At 45.0% G+C, this 23,114-nt stretch overlaps 1 protein-coding gene across 4 annotated transcripts in view; it reads left to right on the forward strand.

Moving 5' to 3' along the window:
• MRTFB (myocardin related transcription factor B) overlaps positions 1–23,114 on the forward strand; it is a 200,942-nt gene that overhangs the window by 48,821 nt on the left and 129,007 nt on the right. For 3 of the 4 annotated variants that reach the window (XM_029576376.1, XM_029576373.1, XM_029576375.1), the window contains exon 2: positions 21,660–21,720. The exons of the other annotated variant lie outside the window; for it this stretch is intronic. The gene's annotated coding sequence lies outside the window, so the exon portion shown is untranslated. The remainder of the gene's footprint in view (positions 1–21,659; positions 21,721–23,114) is intronic. 4 annotated transcript variants of the gene reach the window in all.

Below are 23,114 nucleotides of genomic sequence, written 5' to 3' on the forward strand. Positions count from 1 at the left end.
AAATGTCATATTAGCGCTAATTGCTATCTGAACATTTGCCCAATGTCCTTTGCCATGCGACAACTTCAGAAACATACATACTTACTTAGTCATCCTTTGAGGTGAAAAGTCTGGCTACTAAGTAACATAGAAATGACAGCAGAAAAGGACCAAATGGGCCAGCAAATCTGCCCAGCAAGCTTAAGGTAGTAACTGCTGCTCTGTGCAGGCTACCTCCATGTTTCTGTTAAGGGTAGTTACTGCTGCTCCATGCAGTTAACCCCAAGCTTTAGGATACCCAGAAAAATTGCAGCTAGCAACATCACCCAGTAAAAAAATGTTGCTAGCTGCAATTTTTATGGGGTATCATAAGGCTTGGGGATAACTGCAAGTGATCCCCCAAAGAAGGGAAAGAAGAAACTATATTGAACAATTACAGCTAACTCAACCTTGTATGACCCATTTTGGGTCAGGCTATTTTTGGATCTATGTTTAAAGATATCATTGCATACATTTGGCCATTAAATAAAATCATTAATAGGTGGTCCACGACCAGTTTAGGTGTGCAGTTACTTGGAGTTGTTGCCTACTGGAAGCTTTTTGGTGACCTCTGTGAAACGGCCTGTGGTCTTGGTCGAGTTCTTAATAGGTGGTCGACCATATGGCGATGAAAAAAAAATCACTCTTATAGTTTGGCAGAATCCATTCCCTTTGTTGATGGTCGAGAGGCTCCTGATGGAATGGAGCCCTTAGAGGTGGTCCCTGCAGTGCAGGACACGTTGACTGGGAAGCATGTGGGTGCTCGTTCTGCCTCTGCCGTGCCTAACTGGAGGGTTTTGGTCTAAAATGTTTTGTTGATCTGGAGGTATTTGTAAGCTCAGGATTCCCTAGGAAAATTTAGAAAAAAAAAAAAAAAAAAGGCATGGACTTCGCTTACCACAGTCAAGCAGTAATTGTGCATAAACAGAAGTGTCCTCATTAATACATTTCTGGTCTGTGCAAACAGAAATAGTCTTAGCTGTCTTTTACTAACTGCCGATTTACAGTAGGTATGCTTTTGTACTGCACTTTATTGTAGAGCAGCTGTGAGCTTAATCCACATTGAGCTATGCAAATCTGGCCCCAGGACGATTAAGGTTGCATTGGCTTCAAAATCAGTAGTCCAACTCTTTTCGGCTTGGCCACTCAAGTTTCCACCTGCTCCTTGTACATACTTTTGAGTTTATTTATAATGAATTGACCATTCATTTTGTATTTCTAGTTAGAGGGAAAACTGGTGCAATCAGTAGTAGGAGAATTTGTGTGCCTGAGTGAAACAGACCTGTTTTGTACAGAATGCCTGATGTAATACTTTTTAGTTTTTTTCTAAAATCATGTTTTCAGATTGCCAGACCACTAGTGTTCTACAGCTTTTATTTTACATTTGTTTTTAACATCCTGTACAGACACGTCAGCGTCTGGTATACTTCTTCTCCTTCCATCTAATCCAAAATAAATAATTTCTCTTATTATGTAATACCCAGCGATTGGAATGAATACCCTGATTCCTCATGGCGCAGTCATACAAGGATGTACGGCAATTAACAGCACTAATCAGTTCAAATTAATTTGCAGGAAAGCAGCTCCTACATATTTCTCTGTGGCCGTGAATTGGATTGGTATGACTGCTTCTTTCCCTGCTACCTAGTAATGATTATTTCTTTAAAAATATGTTTTTCCTCTTTCATCCTGCCGTCTTTGCTTACCATCCCTCCCCAGATGGCATGCCCAGATGCGTTAGTTGACCCTCTGCCCCTCCAGCTGCTGGATGGGGGTCGCCTTTGGTACTGCTTTTTGGTTAACCGGCCTGCCTCAGTCGGAGCAGCTGCTGTGTTCCCTCTCTTTCCTTCCTTTATCCTGAGTGCTCTGCCTCCAGGGAACACTTATGGAGAGGCGGAGGAGTGGCCTAGTGCAGGGGTGCTCAAATCAGTCCTCGGGGCCCCTCTCAGCCAGTCAGTTTTTCACAATAGCCCTAATGAATATGCATGAAAAATATTTGCATAAATAGGAGGCAGTGCATGCAAATAAATCTTACGCATATTCATTAGAGATATCCAGAAAGCCCAACTGGTTGTGGGAGGGGCCCCCAAGGACTGGTTTGAGCACCCCTAGCCTAGTGGATAGAGCAGTGGGCAGAGCCCCAGGGAAGTCAGGGTTCAAATCCTGTTTCTCCCACTGATGCTCCTTATGACCTTGGGTAAGTCACTTTAGCCTCTGCTGTCTCTTGTACCAACTTAGATGGTAAGCCCTCTGGGGAAGGGACTTACAAACTATACCCAAACTATAATTCAGCATGGGTTTTGTTACTGAGGTGGACCCTTGGACCGAGGTGAGGTTGGCTCTACCCACAGCGAGGAGCCCTGCAGGTCCTCACCGTCTGCAGGCGGAGCTGGCTGGAGCAGAGGCCCAGCAGGAACTTCAGTGCCAGCCCTCGTTGCCCTTAGGTTGAACCCTAGGGTGTCGGACCTGGCTGGACTTAGGCGCGGGCTTCTGAGCAGAGATTAATCCGTCACAGTTGGCCAGTGGGAAGAGAACAAAGTCCAAGCAGAAGTCGGAGCAGGCAGCAGACAGCAGAGATGAGAGTAGGCCAAGGTCAGGGCAGGCAACGTTCAGCAGAACAAGAAGCAAGCAGAGGTCACAAGACAGGCGGAAACCAACATGGTCGAGAGGGGTCCAAAGTCATTGCAGGAATCCAAACGAAGACGAAGCCGGAGGTCCAAGCCGAGGAGTCAATCCAAGGGAAGGAAGGCAAGGCAGGACAACAGGAAGACACCGAAAATGGATGAGGGACCACCAGACAAGAAGACAGGAACTCCGAAGAAGCAGGAAGGGACCAGGAACACGAAGACAATGCACTGGAACCAGAAGCAGGTTCAGGAACGTCATGGCAAACAGCAACTCCAAAGAGTTCAACCTATTGCCGAGGCATCTGAGGCAGGGCAGAGGGAGAGGCCTGTGATGGGTGCCATGCAGGATTTCCTGCCATGGCCTTTCAAGAGTGCGCAAGTCGCGAGCATGCCTAGGGTCGCCCCGCTCAGCTGAGCATCAGGTCTGCACGTCGCCCAGCCGTGTCTTTGACCGGAGCTCAGCCATGGCATCAGCGGGTCCCCTGCGACCCAGGGCTGGAGCTAAGAGCATCCAGTTGTGGGACGGACCCACGGCCGGCCAACTGCAACAGGTTTGTAAAGTGCATAATTAAATCCAAACCTGACTGATTCCCAATGGACAGGTTATCCGAACAACACAGTGCTACAGCATGCGCCGTGTTGCTGGCCTGATGACCTTTTTTATTTGTTCTAATAGAAACAAAATCTCTTCTACTTCCTTGCTCCCCCTCTAGTATCGGTATGCCCTCTGATGCGAGCTACAGATAATGTACTTAATTATTGTTTTTGGGTGCCAGGCCCATTTCTCTTAATTGAATTTCCCATTACCTGGAAGGAAACGCAGTGCATGTTCAGGCTGAACACAGGAAAGGAGTTCCCATCACATCAGCACTATTGTGTGCACTGAATCAAGATCCTAGTGTTCTTTGGAAACAGACATCTTTTTTTTTTTTTTTTTTTCCCAAATAATTATTTGCTGCTGTTCTGATGCAGAACCACTTTCTTCAGAGGTAAGGCCAGGATTGTTGTAAGGGATCGTGCCTACAAACAGGCAAAGATTGCCAGCAAGCTCCATTCCCGCCCTCCCCCCTTTCACAGGTTGATGCAGTCCTGGGTTTGCCCCTGTTGTGTGCATGGAGTTGTATTTCTGATTTTTGTCCTTCTCAGAAACAGCACTGCATCACTGTGCATGCAGCAAGGTAAAATCAGGACTGGATCAGCCTCTTCTGAAACAATGGAAAGAGCTGGCAACTTTTTAACGGTAGATGTCGCCAACTGTGGAGCTTGACCAGACAACTAGTTAGTGGTGAGAGTATCTCTGAATCAAAAGAATAAAGAGAAAAAAAAAAGAAGATTAGTAGCACTGCTTGGCAGAGGCCTATGGTACTCCACACACTCTTACATGAGGCATAGAGCAATTATAACCTGTGTAGAAGAATTGATGAAAAGAGCAGCCAACTGCAAACTAAAGGACAGGGTAGCTGCATTTCATAGTTAATTTGAATATACTGCACCTTAAGCCACATGGTCAGACGAAGGGAAAATCCTGCAGCCTTAACGTGCGTTTCTGAAATCCTGCAGCCTTATAACGTGCGTTTCTGAAACGGCTCCTTTGGGGTAGCTACAGGAGTTCTGTTGAATATGTAAGTAAAGTTATATCAGAAAGGCAATTCATATCCCGTGCCTATTAGCCCTCCTGTTCAGGAAGGGATTTCTCCTGGTTTAGGTCCTGCTTCCAAGTGTAGGTTTTCCTAATCTGTGCCCATGGCCTCAACACTTTTTTTTTTTTTTTTGTTTCCTTAGCCGTGCTTCCAGCTCAGCTGGAACGTACCTGGGCCCTGCTCTCTGCCTTTTGTGGAAGAGCGAGGGGAAGGGTCTGAAGCCCAGGCCTAATGGAACTTCATTTGCAGCCACCAGAATTTCTTATCCCCACCCACAGACGGACACACAAACCTCACAACGGTTGGAAGCTGCTGCACTTAGATCCCGCCTGTAGGTGTCACTCGCTTGCGATAACCGGGGCTCCTTCTCTGGGGAGAGAGAGAGAGAGAGAGATGGGGCTGCCTTGATTGCTACCACTGCTGGCCCAAGGATCAGAAGCCGGGTCCTGCCACCTGATCTCCTGATTTCTCGCATGGCAGCCTGTGCGCAGTCCTTTCCAGTTACAGGAGAAATCCTTAGGGCCTGCTTTCATAATGCTTTTTTTTTTTTTTTTTTCTTTTGTCCCAGAGGCAGAGAAATGAGAGAAGAACATAAATAGGAACCTAAACTGCGTGCCCTTTCATGTTATTTTCTGTCAGTGATTGCACTTTCTGTAAACTGGGCTTTGTTTGCCCCTTTTTTTTTTTTTTCTTTTGCCTGGACTGACGCCAGCGTTTAAATTAGCAGCACCAGAGCTTTGGAAACCTTGCAGCGTTTGGCACTTAGGAAGTGTTGCTGTGTTTTGAAGTTCAGTAGGGCTTGCAGACTGAAGCCTGCTCTCCCACATATTTGTCCAGGATCACGGCTGGGTTACATAGCATCATCATCCTCGCTTCCAGGGTTCTGGTGGGAAAAGGACAGTGACACAGTGCAGTCTCTTTCTAACTTGTGGCTAATTAAAACTGTAGCTGCGGGCCTCTTTTTAATGTAGTCCCAGTCCACAGCGGCGGTAAAATACGGGCACGGCTGCTTTCTAGCAAGACTGAAAGGTTAATGCCGGTGCGGCCTATCGGTTCGGCGAGACTGTTTTACCTTACTGAGATCTTTTGAATATCTGCCCCATTGTGTTTGGTGTCCTATCTGCACTAAATTTCAATACACATCGAGGAATCGGAGGAGATCCTGACGGGGAGTATATTTTTTGGATGCATTTGTATTTGCACATGTGTGCATCCTAGAAAATAGGCCAGACAACAATTTCCGTACAGGTATCACGAATACCTGCCCCCTAAGAGCTTCCAGTCTCGGTGAGAGCTTGCAAAAAAGTGACTTATGCAAGGCCTTAGCAAGAGTCAGTGCATAATGCAGGATTTCAGCCTTGGTCTTCTGGTTCCCAGGCTCTAGCCACTAGAGTCCTCCCTCTCCAAACATGAATTGGTGCGAATCTTGTATTTCAGTGTCCATAGCACCTTGGAATTCCCAAAGTAACTCCACATGCTTAATTACATGCTACATATCAGCACCAAAATCTAGTATAAACTTTCCAACCTCTTGCTCTCCCATTCCACAGTCTTCTGGGTTTTGTTTTTCCTTTTTTCATGTTTTTTTTTCCTTTTGGATGTGTTCATATTTTTCATTCTGTTGCAACGCTTGCGCTGTTCAGTGGAAGATAAGGGTGCCTCTTCTGAGTTTTTTTTCCCTCCCTTTTTCTTAAAAAAAAAAAAAATTTACAAGAGCATCTGTTGAACATTTTGAAAAACAAAGGGCCCAATATTGAAAGCGCGTTCAACACTCAATAGCCAGATAAGTAGGACTTATCCAGCTACCTAGCGGTCCACTGAAAATCAGCGGCCGCTAGATAGCCGGATAAGTTACTTATCCAGCTCTCTCTTAGCCAGCATGATAGTGGGCGGATCTAGACGATGCTATATAGTAGCGATATTCATCCTTAGCCAGGTAAGTGATACCTGCCAATGAGCAGGTTTAACTTAGCTGGGTATAACTTATCCGGCTAAGTAGCAGCTTGACCATGGATATTAGATGGCATAGCTATGCCGCTGAATATCCCTTGTAACTTAGCTGGATAACTCATATCCGGCTACGTTACTTGAACGGCAATTTTTCAATTTTGGGCCCAAAAATTATCTTTAGTAAGTTGGGAGCATGTTCCCCAAATCAGATCTATTTCTATTACACAGGCAGGAGTGATGGCTGACTAAAGCGGCCAATGATTTTCTGCAGAAATCCGAGAGAAAGGATGGCCTTGAAGCTAGGAGAAATAATCTCCTTTCTGATGTATCTCGACTGGGTCAGCCTTGTGTCTGCTGAGTTAATTACTTCAACACTGATGCATTGGTGGTCTCCTAGGGTCCACTTTTCCTATTATCTTGTGTTTCCTCTCATTTTGTGTTTTCTCTCTTTCACCTACTCTCATCGTCGCGTGTTTCGGGTTTATTTTGCACGTATCATGACAAGGATGAACCTCACTCTTAAGCCTGGGCATGTTGGATACAGTCGCAATTGCTCAAATTTACGGCTAGTGTTTTTCTTAACACTTGCATTGTGTCAGAGAGAACTTCCTTCCAGTTAACATATTGAGGAGGTGAGCTTGCAAGTTTTTTAATCAGTCCAGTGGCAACCAAGACAATTGGGACTGTTTCTCTATCTTTAGGCCACATTTTCTTGATCTCTGGTTGCATCTCTTGGTACTTGATGACATAGTAAGCAGTGTCACTACCAAGTGACTACTCTTATTAGCAGTGTTGTTCTTAGGTTCTCTTTTACTCCTATGTCCAGTTTTCTAGCATTGAGCTTTTTATCTGTTGGTATGGGGGGGTCTCACATGATCACAACGTCTTCATTCTCTGCACATCTCTCAAGGATGAGACCATGTTGTTTCTGTGATACAACGATGTGATAAGCATTTACAGAGTTTCTAGCGGATGAGCCCTGCTACCGTATGCATATGTTTCCCTGCTCCCCTCTCCCCCCTTTGTTTTAAAATTTGGAAGAGAGACTGATAGGGTTTTCAGTGCCTCCCTAGCTCGTCTTTGGACCTTATAAGTCCTCTCTATGGCCGCACTGCCTGCTCCGAGGAGTTTAGTATGCCAGACAACATTTTGGTTAATGTATATATGCCTTGGGGCTTGAAAAAGTTATGAAACACTGGCATAGAGCAGATCTAACTTAGCCAGAAATAATTTATCCAGCTAAGAAGCAATTTGTACATTGATATTTAGCAGTATGGCTGTGCTGCTAAATATCCCATGTAAGTTAGCCGGATAAGCCTTATCCGGCTAACTTACAGAAATGGATCGTTTTGAACATTGAGACCAAAGAGTTTTGCACAAGCATAACAAACAACATGGAAAAACAGAGAAAATACAGATTTTGTAGCACAGGTCTGGAGGTGGCTTGGTGCAACATACTGATATCAGGAAGCCATGTGCAGACGGGCACACTCTTATCACAATGGATCAGCTCCCTCCATATGCGAGTGCAGGAGAAGGGGAAAGTCAATATGGTGCGGGCAGCTGTTTTGGTTGGGTTACCTTGGCTGCCACACTTGGCTGCTACGGTTTCTCCACTGCTACTGCTGCTCCCAGTACTCGGAGCGAGTCACATCCAGTGCTCAGTTCATGCTCTCCCTGCCTCACTCAGCCTGGGGATAAGGCAGAGGCTGGCTCGGGGGGGGGGGGGCGGAGGGGAGTTCGAGGTGGCGCCCTGTGTATTATGTGTGCCGCACAAAGCAGGGCCCGGCTATTCTCGGCCATGCATGCTGCCCATTGATCGCCTTCACTCCGGGGCTGATTTTGTAGCTGGGAAGAAGCAGCATGAATGCTTACACACATCCTCAGGAAGGAGCTGCTATGTGTTTAAGAGCCACTGCTGGTGTGTGACTTGGTGCCAAGAGCAGAGCCCAGGTGCTGGTCTGGATCTGAGCATCAAGCTTCCATGGGAGACCCGATCAGGCTGCTTGGGAAACACTTGTTTACGCTCCCATCTATTGTGCGATTGTTGGATGGAGTAACCCTTTGCAGTTTTTTGGGGTTTTTTTTTTTATTATTGTACTTGTGCTTTTGCTATTTCATTGTGTATCTGATGTTACTGTGATCCCTTCTGGACCTGCTCCGTTAACCATGAGGAGAAGAAGGTTGAAAAATCATTGGAGCTATCTGAATCTTTTCTCTGCATTATCAGAAAGGTCACATGAAAGTCTCAATTCCTTTTTGCTGGCTTTGTCAAGACAATTAGGATCCAAATTACCAAATAATTTTTCCAAATTCTGTATTTATGGCAAAGGCCCCCAAATCCAGTCCTCGAGGGTTGCAAACCGAACTTGCTACCAGGATTTCAGATTTCCATCATGAATATGCATGAGATATATTTGGATACAACAGAAGCAAGGCATGCAGATATATATCTCATGCATATTCATTGGGGAAATCCTGAAGACCAGACCAGTTTGTGGGACTTGAAGATTGGATTTAGGGACCTCTGGTCTATGGGAAAGCAGCCCTCGTAAATCAGACCCTTCCTGTTAGGGGAAATCATTTCTGCCTACCCGGTTACTAATTCTGTCTTCACAGTCCTGTAAGTTGATTTGAAATTTTCCTCTCATGTTCAAATGTCTTAATTTGCACTCCAAACTCATTTAGGTTTTAACGCATGCTTATAGCAGAAATCACGGAAGTGTAGCCTTGGGGAAGGAGATTTAAATGATTAAAAAATTGATTGATGTTGTCAGAGGAGTGAGTAAATTTTTGATTTTGTTGTCAAAGAATAATGCCAGCTCTGTAGATTTGTTTTGGGCTTCTTCTTCTGGGATGATTGCAGGAACAGGCGTAGTAAGGGCTGCAACATATGAGAATAATGATTTTGGGTCGTATAGGAAGCTATGTATTTTTTTGGCGTAGAAATCTCGCTTAGTATGACAGGCTTCTTATAAAACCATTCATAGCGGTTTTATAAGAAGCCTGTTTTATAAGAAGCCCCCCTCCTCAGCTCTATCTCCTTCCCCGCTCCCTCCCTCCCAACCCCCTTTTACCCCCCGCCATCATTTGTACATAAGTTCATATATCTACCTAATATTGATTATAAGTTCATATGTTTAGTTAATTTTAATATGGATATCCTAAAAATCCATTTAGTTCAACCAAATTTTATTTTGCTTGTTGACCTTCTATAAAAATGTACTTTCATTTGTTATCTATCTATCCTGCTATCATCGTTCATTGTAATTTCCTTTCACCGTTACCTGTAAACCGACATGATGTGTCCTACGAATGCCAGTATATAAAAAGCTGTAAATAAATAAATAAATATAAGAAGCCTGGGTAGTAGGGGAGAGATCCTTACGCCAGCGTTGTTCTTTATGTTGTAGGTCTTGTTTGAGCTTTTTTAATTCTATTGAGAACCACGGTTTTTTGTTAGTACGGGCTGGATTGATAACTTTGGAAGACATGGGGCAGATTTTATTTGCTACTGAGCGCGTGATGTTTAGCCAAGATGTCATAGCAGTGTCGGCATTGGTGAGGTCCAGGTTAGTTAGGTCCTTGGCAAGGCCGTTGCTGAGGGCGCCATGGAACATGGTTTTCTGAATTGGATAGTAGATTTAGGGATGATGGGAGTCGGTTTTTCTTTATTGATAATTCGGTAGCTATCAGCGAATGATCTGACTAGGGGATGGGGGTACAGGTAGGGGGGGAAGTGGGTGAGATGGATTCATTTATGAATATGAGGTCCAACGTGTGGCCTGCTTTATGAGTGGGTTTGTTTATAATTTTGTTTGAAGCCCATGGCCTGGAAAGAGGATAGGAGGGCTTCACAATTGGAGGTGGGGGAAGGGGAGTCAACATGGATGTTGAAGTCTCCTAAAATGATAGCTGGGAGTTCATATTAATGTGTTTGGCTATAATTTCGATGAGGGGAGATGGGTCGGATTCTAAGAACCCAGGGGGGTGGGGCGTAAATGAGACAGATTTGAAGCTGGGTGGATTTGAATAATCCAATTTCCAGTTTGGTCGTCGATTTAAAGGCTTGCTGGGATAGTCTCAGTTCTTTTTTTGTGGCTAACAGTATTCCTCCCCCTCTTTTTTTAAGTCTAGGAATAGAGAAGAAGTCATAGAGTTGCATTGGTAGTTGGTTGATTAGAGCTGTATCTGTGTTTTGCAGCCAGGTTTCGGTAATAGCGCAGATATCTGGTTGGGTGTCCAAGAGGTGGTCATTGAGCAAGTGTGATTTTTTTGAGAGGGATTGAGAGTTGAGGAGAGTTAGGGTGATTAGTGAAAGACCTAGGAATTGGATTAGAGGAGAGATCATGATGGGAATCAGTGATCTCTTTGAGCGTTGAAGATTGAACGTTGAAAATTGAACCTGGCTGCAAAACACAGATACAGCTCTTCAACAACTCTCTGTTAAGGAGAGAGTGTGAGATAATAGGAATGGGGTACGTTTGTAGCATGGTGTCTTTTTGGAAGAATTCGGTTGATTGCTGGAATAGAGGAGTGCTGGATGGTTGCTAGAAGGGATGAGTGCCGGAGGTTGCTGGGAGAGATGAGGCTGGATGGTTGTGGTATGTGGTGGGACTGAAGATGATCTGACGTGGGGAGGCTTCTTGACTCAAACTTGCTGGCGGGTTTGACGTTGTTTCCAAGCAGACAGTAGCGTGGCGTTCTTACACTAACAGCTCCATCTAGAACGTACCTTGAGTGAGATCCTATCCTCAGGTGGTTGCTGGACGTGGTGACAGCTGAGATAGTAGAGAGATAGGTGCGGTTTGAAGCAAATGCCTATATGCTAAGTTATGGGGAGTTGAGATTGCAGCGATGGGGTGCAGCGGGGGGATGGTTGGGGCTTCTCTCTGGGGCTGCACAAAGGGGCGCACAAAGGGGCCTGCCCCTTTGATGCGCTCCTTCGGCGCGCGAAGCTTGGCGCGCGGCACCTGTGGAGCCTTTCAATTTAAAGCCCCTCTCGGGCCACATGTGATTGGCTGGCTGGAGACCTCTGTGACATTTTACTGTGAAAACAAAAGATGACATTTATTAGAATATTAAAAGAAAGGAAACTCAGGAAGGAAGAGGGCAAGACATTAAAACCAAAAAGCAAATGTTGGAAGCCCTTGCTGCATTTCGAGTCACCTTGGGCTGTGGCTCCTTTATCCTCTTAAAATGCTGGTTTTATTTTGGCGCCTATCCTTCCTCCCCGCCCCCCCCAGCTTGTACTTGTTAGCCTTAAACGTGCTGTTTACTGGTTGTGTCTTTTTTTTTTTCCCTCGTCGGAGCATTTTAAAAACAGCTGGCACGTTTTGACAGATTGCTGAGGGGGAAGGAAGGGACTTGGCAGGAGAGCCGAGCAGCACTACAGAACAGAATGCGGCTGAAGATTCTTCTCCCTGAGAAATATGTTTCCTCTTAGGAAAGCTGGCGGGGGGGGATCCTGGTGGGAGAAGACAGCTTTTTACCTGCTACTGCAAACTTGTGCCAGCTCCACCCTTTTGTGTCTGGTTACCAGGTGGCCAATAAATGTGCATGGTTTTTGGGTTTTTTTTTCCATGGAATTTTTAGGCAGCCGCAAAATGGGCTGGTCTGATGGCTCAGTGGCAAGCCAGGGCACTTCCTGGATTGGTTCTCCTGCACCGCGGGTGCTGGGGCTGGGAATGCTGAGGAGGCAGCGTTCGGGGGGAGGGGGAAGGAAGGGTGGAGTGGTGGCTCATTGCTCAGGTGGAACGTGGCGGCTGAATGTAGAGCTCCATGATGGTGCCCTGCTGCATAACTCCGGCCTTAGGACTTTTGCTGCGTTGACCAGACCCAGGAACCGTGGGAGGGAAGGTCTTTTTTAAAGCAGGGGAAGATCCTCTGGGTAATTGTCAGTAAAGGCCCAGGGTGCCGGATCCCTAGTTCTGGCAAGGGGGAAAAAAAAAAAAAAAAAGGAGGAACGGCCGAGCAAGTAGAAAAAGCCTTAAAAATAATTGAAATTTCCTCCAGGCAGGGCTGAGCAGTTTCCCAGAAACCAGAGGCGGTGGGGAAATCTATTGCAGTTGCTAGAAAAGCAAAGACTGAATACTGGGCACCTCATTGTCCAAAAGGTGCCCCACACACAGGAAGGCCAGGTGAGCCTGTAAGCAAGTGCTAAACTTGCACGTACGCTATGATTGTTAGAATGTGAGCTGCGGTAGGGCCTGGCTTATTTTGAATCAAGCTGACAGCCTGAAGAAAAAGCAGCAGCACACCAGCCATCCCCCGCCTTCCTTTCTGCTCTCTCTGGCATTTCCAGGAGGCTCAGAGAGCTGATGTTGCTTTATCTACCGCAACTACTGTCCTTGCTCAGATCAGATCGCCCCAGTGCTAGCATGGAGTAACCTCCTCTCCTCCTCCCCACCCCTCCCCTCACTAATAAAAAGGAAAAGCAATTTAGTTGGAGTCCAAGCATCTCTGAACATTTCGGAAAGGCTGTTCACTTATTATCCATCCGATCTGGATTTGCCCCGTGGTCAAAAATCTGGAGGGGAAAGTGTTTTGTTTTATTAAAAGGAGGCAAAGTAAGTTTACTTACCTGTAAGCAGGGTTCTCTGTAGACTGCAAGATAAATCGGCCATAAAGCCTAGGGTGATACTATCTGACGCTACCGACATGGACCCAACTCTCAGAACTCAGCAAAAGCTTTACTGAGCATGCCTGCCGACGAAGCCGTGCAGCCACTACCGCCAAGCATTTCATGAACCCTCTCGGAACAACCAAGAAGCCACGAAGAAGCATCCTGTAGTGGTGATGCACATCCCTCGCCACAAAGCTGAGGAACGTCTGATGGGTGGGGTGAATGGGGATGTGCACACAAGGGTCTTTCAGATCCAGAGCACACATCCAGTCCCCTGGTTGAAGGAAGGGCAGAATCGCCTAAAGGAGTGGAGGAGAGTGGCTACAACCAGGGAAGCCAGGGTTCAAATCCCACTCCCACTCCTTGTGACCTTAGGCAAGTCACTTTACCCTGCATTGGCCCAGGTGCAAACTTAGATTGTACGCTCTCTGGGGACAGGGAAACACCCACAGTACCTGAATGTAATTTGCTTTGAAGTACCTGAAATATAAATCTAAATAAATACAAATAGAGGGAGTTTTTCTTGAAACTCTCCTGGGCGGGCTGGGACAGCGCGAGCCGGCAGCCGGCCTGCCCGTGCAACCTGCTACTGCTCCAGAGAGAAGATAAGTATTAAAACAAAAAAAACAAAGTTAGTTAGAGGGGTTTTAGGGGTCGGGGAGGAAAGGGGAAAAGGGAGGCAGTTTAGCTAGGGGGGTTTAGGAAGTTTCCTCCCAGTCCGCGCTTTTATTGGAGTGGACTGGGATGGAACTAGGAAAAGGGCCTATTGCGTCGCTGCGTTCATCTTGTAAAACTCCACCCCCCTCCCCTATTACGCGCGCGAGTTGGCACTCGCATGCACATGCGCGCACCAATACAAAACCGGGCGTGCGGGTGGCGGATTTTGTAACATACGCGCGTTGACGGGAACTGCACGCACATGGGCGTTCGTGCGCGGGTTTGAAAATTTACCTTAAAGCTTGTTAGGAGCAAATAAGTATAAAAGTTACTGTTTAAAAGCACAGCTGAATAAGTGAGTTTTTATCATTCTCCTAAATCATAATAATGATGTCTCAGCTTTTAATGCCTCGAGTAACTCCTTCCAAAGGACCGAACCTGTCACATAAAATAAACTTTCTCTTGACTCTGCTAGCCACACTAGCCTTAGAGATGGTACCTCCAATACATTTCGAGCAGATGATCTTAAAGAAGCCAATTTTAGAAGTGGTGCTCGCCCAAAAATTCACCCAAGAACACAGATTTTAAAAAGCTGCAAATTACCCACGCAAGTATCCATTTATGCATGGGGAAAAAAAAGGATGGGAAAGGGGCGGGGCCAACACATACACATGTAACTTCGTATTTTAAAACCGGAAACCGCAACGCACGTAGTCTTGTTATCCGCACACCTTTACTGCTGCTCCTGTTGAGGAGCAAATCTGTAGATCTCGAATTTTAGGGCTCATAGGACAGGTTGAGAGGTCCAGATCAACTGGGTGGCATGCAGGATGAAGAACCAGAGGGGTCTGGAAGACCTCGATATTAACTTGAAAAACTGGTTGACTAATTGGAAAAATTGGAACTGTCCCTCTCACGAGCATATTGTAAAATCTGCTTACATGCGTGCGTAAAAGCTGGCAAAGTCCTATGGAAGACACATGTGCTGGCTTTGCTCGAGTAACCTCTTAAAATTAGGAGCACACTTGTGATTGGTGTATTTTAAAAGGTATGTGCGCAATTTTGTGTACGGTTTAAAATTACAGTGCATCTTCACTCATGTGCCGATACATGTGTGTATGAGTGCACGCGTGCTTGTTTTAAAATTAGCCTGAAAGCGTGAGATGGCTGATAGATCTTTAAAATTGCATTAAAATAAGCCGGAGCCAAACCATGAATAACTTTAAAAACCAGTAACAACAATCTTAAATCAAATTCTCCAGAAAACAGGTAACCAATGAAGCTTCATTAAAACTGGAGTGATATGTTTCTGTTCACTCGTGTATTTATTTGGGATCTTACTAATAATAATAAACACATATGAAACACAAAAAGTGGAGTGATTTGCTATTGCTTGTAGATCCTTGAGCCAGAAATAAGTCTGGCAGCAGAGTTTTGAATCAATTGCATAGCTCTCAAAGAGGACTGGGGGGGAAAAAACAATATACAGCTGAACTACCCCAAAACTTGGGGATACCTGTACCCTACAGGTTAAGCTTTGGGGCCATTCAGAAGTCAAGATGGTGGTGTCTGCCACATCCTCATTTGCAAGTCCTTGAGAAGTCAATGCACTGAAATGAAGAGTTTGCTGAGTTTGAAGAAATTGAAGAAGCCAGAAGACATCTGCCCATGGATTTTCTTCCTTCCTAACACTGATGGACAGCGTATTTGCTAACTTATCCAAAAACGCGAGTAGCAGAAATCTTCCATAGGAGAGATGTGCTGAGGAGATCTGAAGGAAACCTTGTGGAATCTTCCTCCTTCCCCAGCCACTGATGAAAGTGAAGATGACTGAGGAGGGGACCCCTCCACTGCTCCGAGGGAGAAGAATCTTGCAGGAAAGAATGAAGTGATCCCACTGCTTCCCTTTCTAATCCCTGAAGGGATCCACCTGCATGAGGTAAATCTTCCCCGCTTTAGGGAGAGGAGTTACTCCCATTGCCAGAAGCCTCTGAGGTGAAGTATGAATCTCTGGTCGACTTTGAGCAGCCCCATCATGTGGGAAGATTTGCTCCATCTTGAACAGGAGAGATTCAAACCTCCCTCTCTGTTCTTCAGCACCTAAGGAGGCAAAGAAATTCTTCACTGGCTCCAACTGAGCTCCCACAGGCTGAGGGACTCTTTGCAGTGGAGTTTGGAGGAGAGGCATACTCTTTAGAAATGGACATTGGCTCATCCTCACTAAGACTTGCCGATGCCAGTGGCACTAAGCAGGAACTCGGGGCTGCAGTTGTGGCTGACTCAGAGCATTGCACAACAGTAGTGTCGACCTTTCTTGCTAGCCAATGCTAGATCTGTTCGGAGGCACCAGTGAAAACTTTTTGTGCCATAGCATGGCTTCGGTGCTTATGCGGCGAGATACTCCACTATAATAAGAAAGCAAGAGAGTGTTCCAAGGGGGCGCTGCACATTGTTGAAACAAACAGCACCCTGGTCTGTGTCAGATGGCTCAGGTCCGGGGGACTCTTCCGTGCCATGAATGACGATGGCACCCGTGCCAAGGAGATAACCACTGGCCTCAGAGTCAATAATGGCTCCACTCCGATGGAATCCTGTGCTGGCTTCTTCGGGGCTGGGGAGAACAGCCCCAAAGGATATCCCTCACGCCTGTGCAGCACCTTCCTCCGCGCCTCAGCCAGTGCTTTAATTTTCTGTGCTATGCTCGGTCCCTGACCTGTAACGGATCTGGGAACTGGCACCATTGGGAAGAAGCCTTCCCAGACTTGCAAGAAAGGAGAAAGAGTGGGAGAAGAATCCAGTCTCAAATGTCTTCCTCAAGATTCTTTGATGCCTCATTCTGCGAAGTGGAACAGCTCGGCTTCAGGCTCTTACCCAGTGGTGCCTTTCACAGGTTCTAAATTTTCTGTTGTGCCCTTGAAGGCATCCTATCACGATCTGGGCCAGTAACTGGTAGCAAACGGAATATGTATATGCAATGGATGTTTGAGGCCCACAAATGCAAGACTTAAAACTGCTGACCGCAGTCTTCTTGGCTTTGGGCTTTTCCATGCTTTCTTCTTCTTCTTTTTTTTTTTTTCTGTAGAACTGAAAAGTTCTGTTGAAGGGCTGCCAAGGCAAATGCAAAAAACAAAAATGATGCAACGAGGCAGAATGAGGCCAAGAAACAACCCAAACAGATCTTAGACTGGGAACATGTAGCTTGGGCAAGGAAAGACGGAGGGACTCACAAGGCAGCGTATGCCCGTTGGAACTCCCGCACATGGGTCCACGTCTGCGCCGTCAAGTGGCATTTCCCCAGGCATTATGGCTGATTCATGCCTGCTTGTTGATTGAGAAAGTCCAGGAGCACTCAGCTACCATTTCTGGACTGCATTTGGAACTGGCACTAAAAAGATAATCAAACAAACACACAACAAAAACTGGACTTTTATTGTTGGCCGAAAGGATAATCACAAGCATGGCCCCTCGTTTACTGATTTACTTTGTTAAATAATGTAAACATTATAAAAATGAAGTAATTCTCGGACCTTTCTTGAATGTCTGAATAATTTATTTTGTTCTTTTTTTTTTATGGGGGGGGGAGGAGGGATCTTAGTACTCGGTGCAGGGAAGGAAGGAAGAGGATTCATCATAGGGAGAGAGGTGGGAGGAAATGGAGAAGGATCAGGGAAAGGAGAAGAGAAAAGGATTAGAGAGTAGGGGAGGAGAGGAGGAGAGGAGGTTCTGGGAGGTTTGGGGATGGAGGAAGGAGAGGATTACCAGGTATATAGGACCAGGGTAGGGAGAGAAAGAAAGGGAGAGAAGGGAGGATCCAAGAGTAGGGTAGGGAGGAGCCCTTCTTTCATTCCCTCTACCCACCTGTTACAAACATCGACTTTCACACATAACACCCTGCACCAATCCCCCCCTCTCTCACACGTGCACACGTACCCGCCCCCACCCACCCTGCCACTTCTTCCTCTCTCCTTATTATTGTTATCATATAACAGATGTACGCAGCACTTTACAGAGGCACATAATGGAGAGTCCCTACTCCTTAGAGCTTACTTCATCCCCCCCACCCCTTCTCCCCCTACCAATTCTTATTCCTGTCGCACCTCCCGCCTCCTGTGTCCGTCTTGGCCAGTGAAGTGGTAGAGGACACACCCTAAGGCGCTGCCACTCACCTGCTCCTCTTCTTTCCGAAGGCTTGTCCCTTACAATGGCTCCAGCTGCTGCAGAAGACAGTTTGCTGGGATTTCAGTAGAAGTAAAGTGCTGGGATCAGGTTACACCTATATTTTGTTTCAAGTGTTATCATCAAGTGGCCCCAAGTTATTTGCCCAAATTATTGATACATCAACTAGGGCACTACAATTTCCCAGCAGGCTTTACTTTGACTTAGCAACATCAACAACCACTTGGAATATAGCTTTTAGCTGCTCTGCACCTACATTGTGAAATTCACTACGCTTAGAGGTCCATGAGCAGAAATTATTAAAAGCATGGCTTTGTTTGTAAATGTTTCCAGAATAGTGATTTTATCTTTACTGTGAATTGAATTCTACATCAATGATTTTGAATCTTATTGTTGGGTTTTGTTTATTATTTTAGTTATTGGTGTTAAATTGTGAAATGTTTATGGATTATGATTGTTTTATAATTTATTGTAATCCGCCATGTGATTTCTGTAAGAGCAGAATATCAGATTTGAAGAAATAAATTGTAATAATAAGATTGCATGCTTTTAAGGATTCTAACCACTTCCACAAGAATTGGCTCCCAGCTTCTGCTGGTTACAGTTCTGTTTCCTGTAATGTTAATGGAGTTGGTAGGAATGAACTTAAAGGATAAGTGAAAAAGCTGTGAGAAAGGGATATATGGTTTAAGCAATATAACTCAGAGAATAGGGTATTCTGGAAATTTCTGAATTGCAAAATTTTGCCATGCAAATTTTTCTCATTTGCATACTGTTCTTTTATTTATTGATTTATAAATTTTATAAATCACCTTCCAGATCTTTACAATAAGATCTTCCAAAGCGATGTAAACAAAAGCAAAAACCAATTAAAAAATAAAACATATTACATAACAGTAAATTTTACTATGCTCATTTTTCTAATGCCCTAAATAGATTTGTGATCTGACCTGGCATGTCATTTGACCTATATATTTAGTTTAAAAAAAACCCACCATATTCATTTCCCACACTGAGTGATTCAAGTAGTTGACTGGGGGGAGGGAATCAGTACACACACTTATTTTGGTTTAAAAGTTATACTGAAACCATAGCCTCAAACCTTTAAATATTTTGGTTCAGTTTGGGTTTAGCTTTACTAAAAACGTTGGTAACCGGTAACCAGAATTATTTTGTTTTGGTTCAGTTCTGGTTTGGAATAAACAGAGGGACTGAAAAAAATTGAACATTTTTCTGCTTTATGAAACAAAACAAAAATGAGTTTAATAATGTTTCTTCCAAAGCCAACAGTGGATTGGCCTCTGTTGGAAACAGGATGCTGGGCTTGATGGACCCTTGGTCTGACCCAGTATGGCAATTTCTTCGGTTCTTATGTTCTTAGGAACAAAACCGGGCTGTAAACGGCTAGGGGAAACAGATTGTGGCCAGCAAGAAAAAAACAGTCCAGACACTTAAGACAGATTTTAGGCCAAAAAAAAACCCCCAACCTCTGGTGGTGGGGTATGAACCAGAGAGCGACTACAACAGTATCCCTTTAAAAGGTTCCAAAGTAGCCCTGTGTGTGGCATTCGTATAGTGCTAGGTCCGTGCTGGTGTGATGAACCTTACAGCAAGGACGACTCCCTGCTCAGGGTCCATCATTTGACCTGAGCTTTCAGTTACTTTCTTGGCTCATGGTAATTCGCTCAGTGCAATTCATTCTTTCTGTGTTTTCTCTTAAAGGCCAATTCCTGTAAATCTCTCTCTTGAAATATTCCCCAAAATAACTTCTCCCAAACATCCTAGCTCTCTCCCTCCCTCCAGGAACTCCCAGTCACAAAGCCTCTGCGGCCCACGGCCTCCTTCCCACGTTTTCCCTGTGGACTGTTTGCCTCCTCCTTGGAGTCCCTAAAGTAAATCTCTTGCTGCCATCTCTCTCTGATGTCCCCCTGCTCACCTGAACTTTAGTTCCGGCACCCTTCTCTGCCAGCAGCAGGCCCCAGGAGGGAAGGCAGCAGAGGAAGTGGAGATAAATGCTGTAAGTGGGTAGACAAGACAAGCTTCAGGAAGGATCCCTCTTCCTCTGCAGCTGCGCAGCATCAGCAACAGCGCCTCCTGCTGACGGAGGACGCACACCACCACTAGACTGGTTCCCCTCGATCCCGAGATACGGTCCGGTTTCCACAGTGGACAGATCAGCTGAATTTCTTCTGAACTCTTCTTCTGAATCAGAATCCAGTATTTTTTTTTTTCCAGGTTGGTTCTGATTTGGGTTCCATAGAGATATTCAAGCATTGGTTCAGGTTCAGTTTTGATTCCGGAAAAAATAACAGTTAATTCCAGGTCTGGGTTCAGGCTGACTCCCTGACTGAAGCAACTTCAAAGCATGGAAACTGGCAAGCTTCCTTAATATTGCACTGGCACCCATTCATTGTTACTAATGAATTTGTAGAAATGGAACATTTTCCATGGGAAAAAACAAAACAAAACACTTTCCTCTATGCATCTCTACCCTTTCCTTACTACACAAGTCTTGGAGTGAAGACAATGGTAAGAACATAAGAACATAAGAAAATGCCATACTGGGTCAGACCAAGGGTCCATCAAGCCCAGCATCCTGTTTCCAACAGTGGCCAATCCAGGCCATAAGAACCTGGCAAGTACCCAAAAACTAAGTCTATTCCATGTAACCATTGCTAATGGCAGTGGCTATTCTCTAAGTGAACTTAATAGCAGGTAATGGACTTCTCCTCCAAGAACTTATCCAATCCTTTTTTAAACACAGCTATACTAACTGCACGAACCACATTCTCTGGCAACAAATTCCAGAGTTTAATTGTGCGTTGAGTAAAAAAGAACTTTCTCCGATTAGTTTTAAATGTGCCCCATGCTAACTTCATGGAGTGTCCCCTAGTCCTTCTACTATCCGAAAGAGTAAATAACCGATTCACATCTACCCGTTCTAGACCTCTCATGATTTTAAACACCTCTATCATATCCCCCCTCAGTCGTCTCTTCTCCAAGCTGAAAAGTCCTAACCTCTTTAGTCTTTCCTCATAGGGGAGTTGTTCCATTCCCCTTATCATTTTGGTAGCCCTTCTCTGTACCTTCTCCATCGCAATTATATCTTTTTTGAGATGTGGCGACCAGAATTGTACACAGTATTCAAGGTGCGGTCTCACCATGGAGTGATACAGAGGCATTATGACATTTTCCGTTTTATTCATCATTCCTTTTCTAATAATTCCCAACATTCTGTTTGCTTTTTTGACTGCCGCAGCACACTGAACCGACGATTTCAATGTGTTATCCACTATGACACCTAGATCTCTTTCTTGGGTTGTAGCACCTAATATGGAACCCAACATCGTGTAATTATAGCATGGGTTATTTTTCCCTATATGCATCACCTTGCACTTATCCACATTAAATTTCCTATCTTCTTTATACCCCTTTGCAATTGGATGGTCAGAATCCCCACCTTAGTGGTCAGTGCTGCAAAGGTTAGCTGTAGCCTTCTGATTCCCACACCCCCTTGCCTTCCCCCATCCAGCTGATAACTAGGCCTTGCCCTTCTTAACTTCCAAGAACTAGGAGGGTCGTGTCCTCCTAGCCAGCATTACCGGGAGAACAGTATGTTCTTCAGCAATGCTGGTGCTTCCCCCCCCCCCCCCCTACAAAAAATAAAACAGGCCAGAGTTTCTGTGTTGTGGGAGGGGGTTTATGAGCATTGGAAGTTTTGGAATGGTTTCTCTGCAGGCTGAGTAAGTGTTATTTGATCGTTTCTGATCCTTTCTTCCTGAAAATGTTTTTTAAAGGGTGTCATGATTTCTACTGGTTGGTATACAAAGCAATCTAAAATTTTGGTGCGTGTTGTAATTTTTAATTAATTTAAAGGCTTTATAAGGAATGAGGTTAGACTATTTACAAAAAAAACCCAAAAAAACCTAACAACCCTTATCTTCTGTTTCTCTTGTTGCTTCACAGCCCAAACACCTGAAGACAGGAATGTGACGAGTAAAGAGTAATTGAAGATTCCTTCTTTAAAGTAAGCCAAATGCTGCATTAAATTTTGTATACAGCGTAAATCACCTTAAAATGTCGGTGAGGTTTCCGTCAGAAAACCTCAATTCAAATCATCATTTCAGCATAGCCAGCTGTAATGATTGACCACTATAAAAATGACGGTGCTATTTCATGCGGACTTTTGAACCGAAGCATCCTTCAGATGAGATGTGGCAAATGTTCTGTATTAAAAAGGCTTTCAGTCAGTGATGAATTAGATTCTTTTCAGGTCGTGGGTACCCAGATTGTATTGGACCAGCATCAGGTTTATCCAGAGATGACGAGGTACCAAACGGGGGCCCGTGCCCCCCCCCCCCCCGTTAACATGGGGCCTGTGCCCTGGCCATCTCCTACTACCCCTTTTTTTTCCTCCTGCCTTTGTTTGAGCCCCACACCTGTGGGAAAAATCCCTCTACCCCCCCCCCACCCCACCCCCACCCTGAGATATGCAGTGCCAAAGGAATTGTAGGAGAGGTGAGTGCTGGGCAGGGAGACAGTTAAGAAACTGTGCAATCCTCAGTGCTGCCACTTTGCTCTCCAGCCTGTACCTGACGACGACTCTTCGCTTCTTTAGTACCTCATTCTGGGAGGGCACCTGCTGCCTCCTTCCAGGGCCACAGTTTATTCTACTTTTACTGACCTGATCTTTTTTATCTATTTAGTTATGTATTAAATTTCTAGCCCACTTAGTTTGGACCTTGGCACACTAAGCAGGGTACAACAAAAACAAATCAAGTCAGCATCAATATACAATAATATCAATAAATTTAATATAAAATAAATACATAAATAAAATAAAACTATTCAAACTGCAGACTGATTTAGCTAGCCATTCTAAAGCTGGAATATTAAAATCTTCCCTGAGCCAATCTTGTTACAGACGCTAGGGTTTCACGTGTAAGGAGCAAATGATGGCTGTCTCAAGAGAGGTGACAGGTTTTCACAATCCTCACTTTGCATGAATTTGTTTAGGTAAGCCCCCGCTCGATGCCACATGTAAACACAAGCCGTAACTTTCTGCAAAATCCTTAGGTGTCACCTGCCCCCCCCTCCCTACCCAAATGGCCCTCATTTGCCATTAAACAGGGCTTGGGGGTAGGGGAGGTGAGGGAGTATTTTTATGTTTGCTAAGGTTCTGCCTGGTGGTTGCTTTACAGACTGCGATGTGTGGAATATTTGGTGACTGTAGTAAGTTTTTTTTTTTTTGTTTGGTTTTTTTGTTTGTTTTTTTTTCCATAGGAGGCTAAGGAGAAACTCTCCCCTAACAACACTGCCTCCCCCCACCACCGAATACTATCAGGTCATCCCTTGCACTACATGGCTCTTCTATTCGTCGTTAAACAGCATTCTGGCAGGACCAGGGCTAGTGCAGGTTCA

The sequence above is a fragment of the Rhinatrema bivittatum genome, chromosome 14 (genome assembly GCF_901001135.1).
Source record: "Rhinatrema bivittatum chromosome 14, aRhiBiv1.1, whole genome shotgun sequence".
NCBI lineage: Eukaryota > Metazoa > Chordata > Amphibia > Gymnophiona > Rhinatrematidae > Rhinatrema > Rhinatrema bivittatum.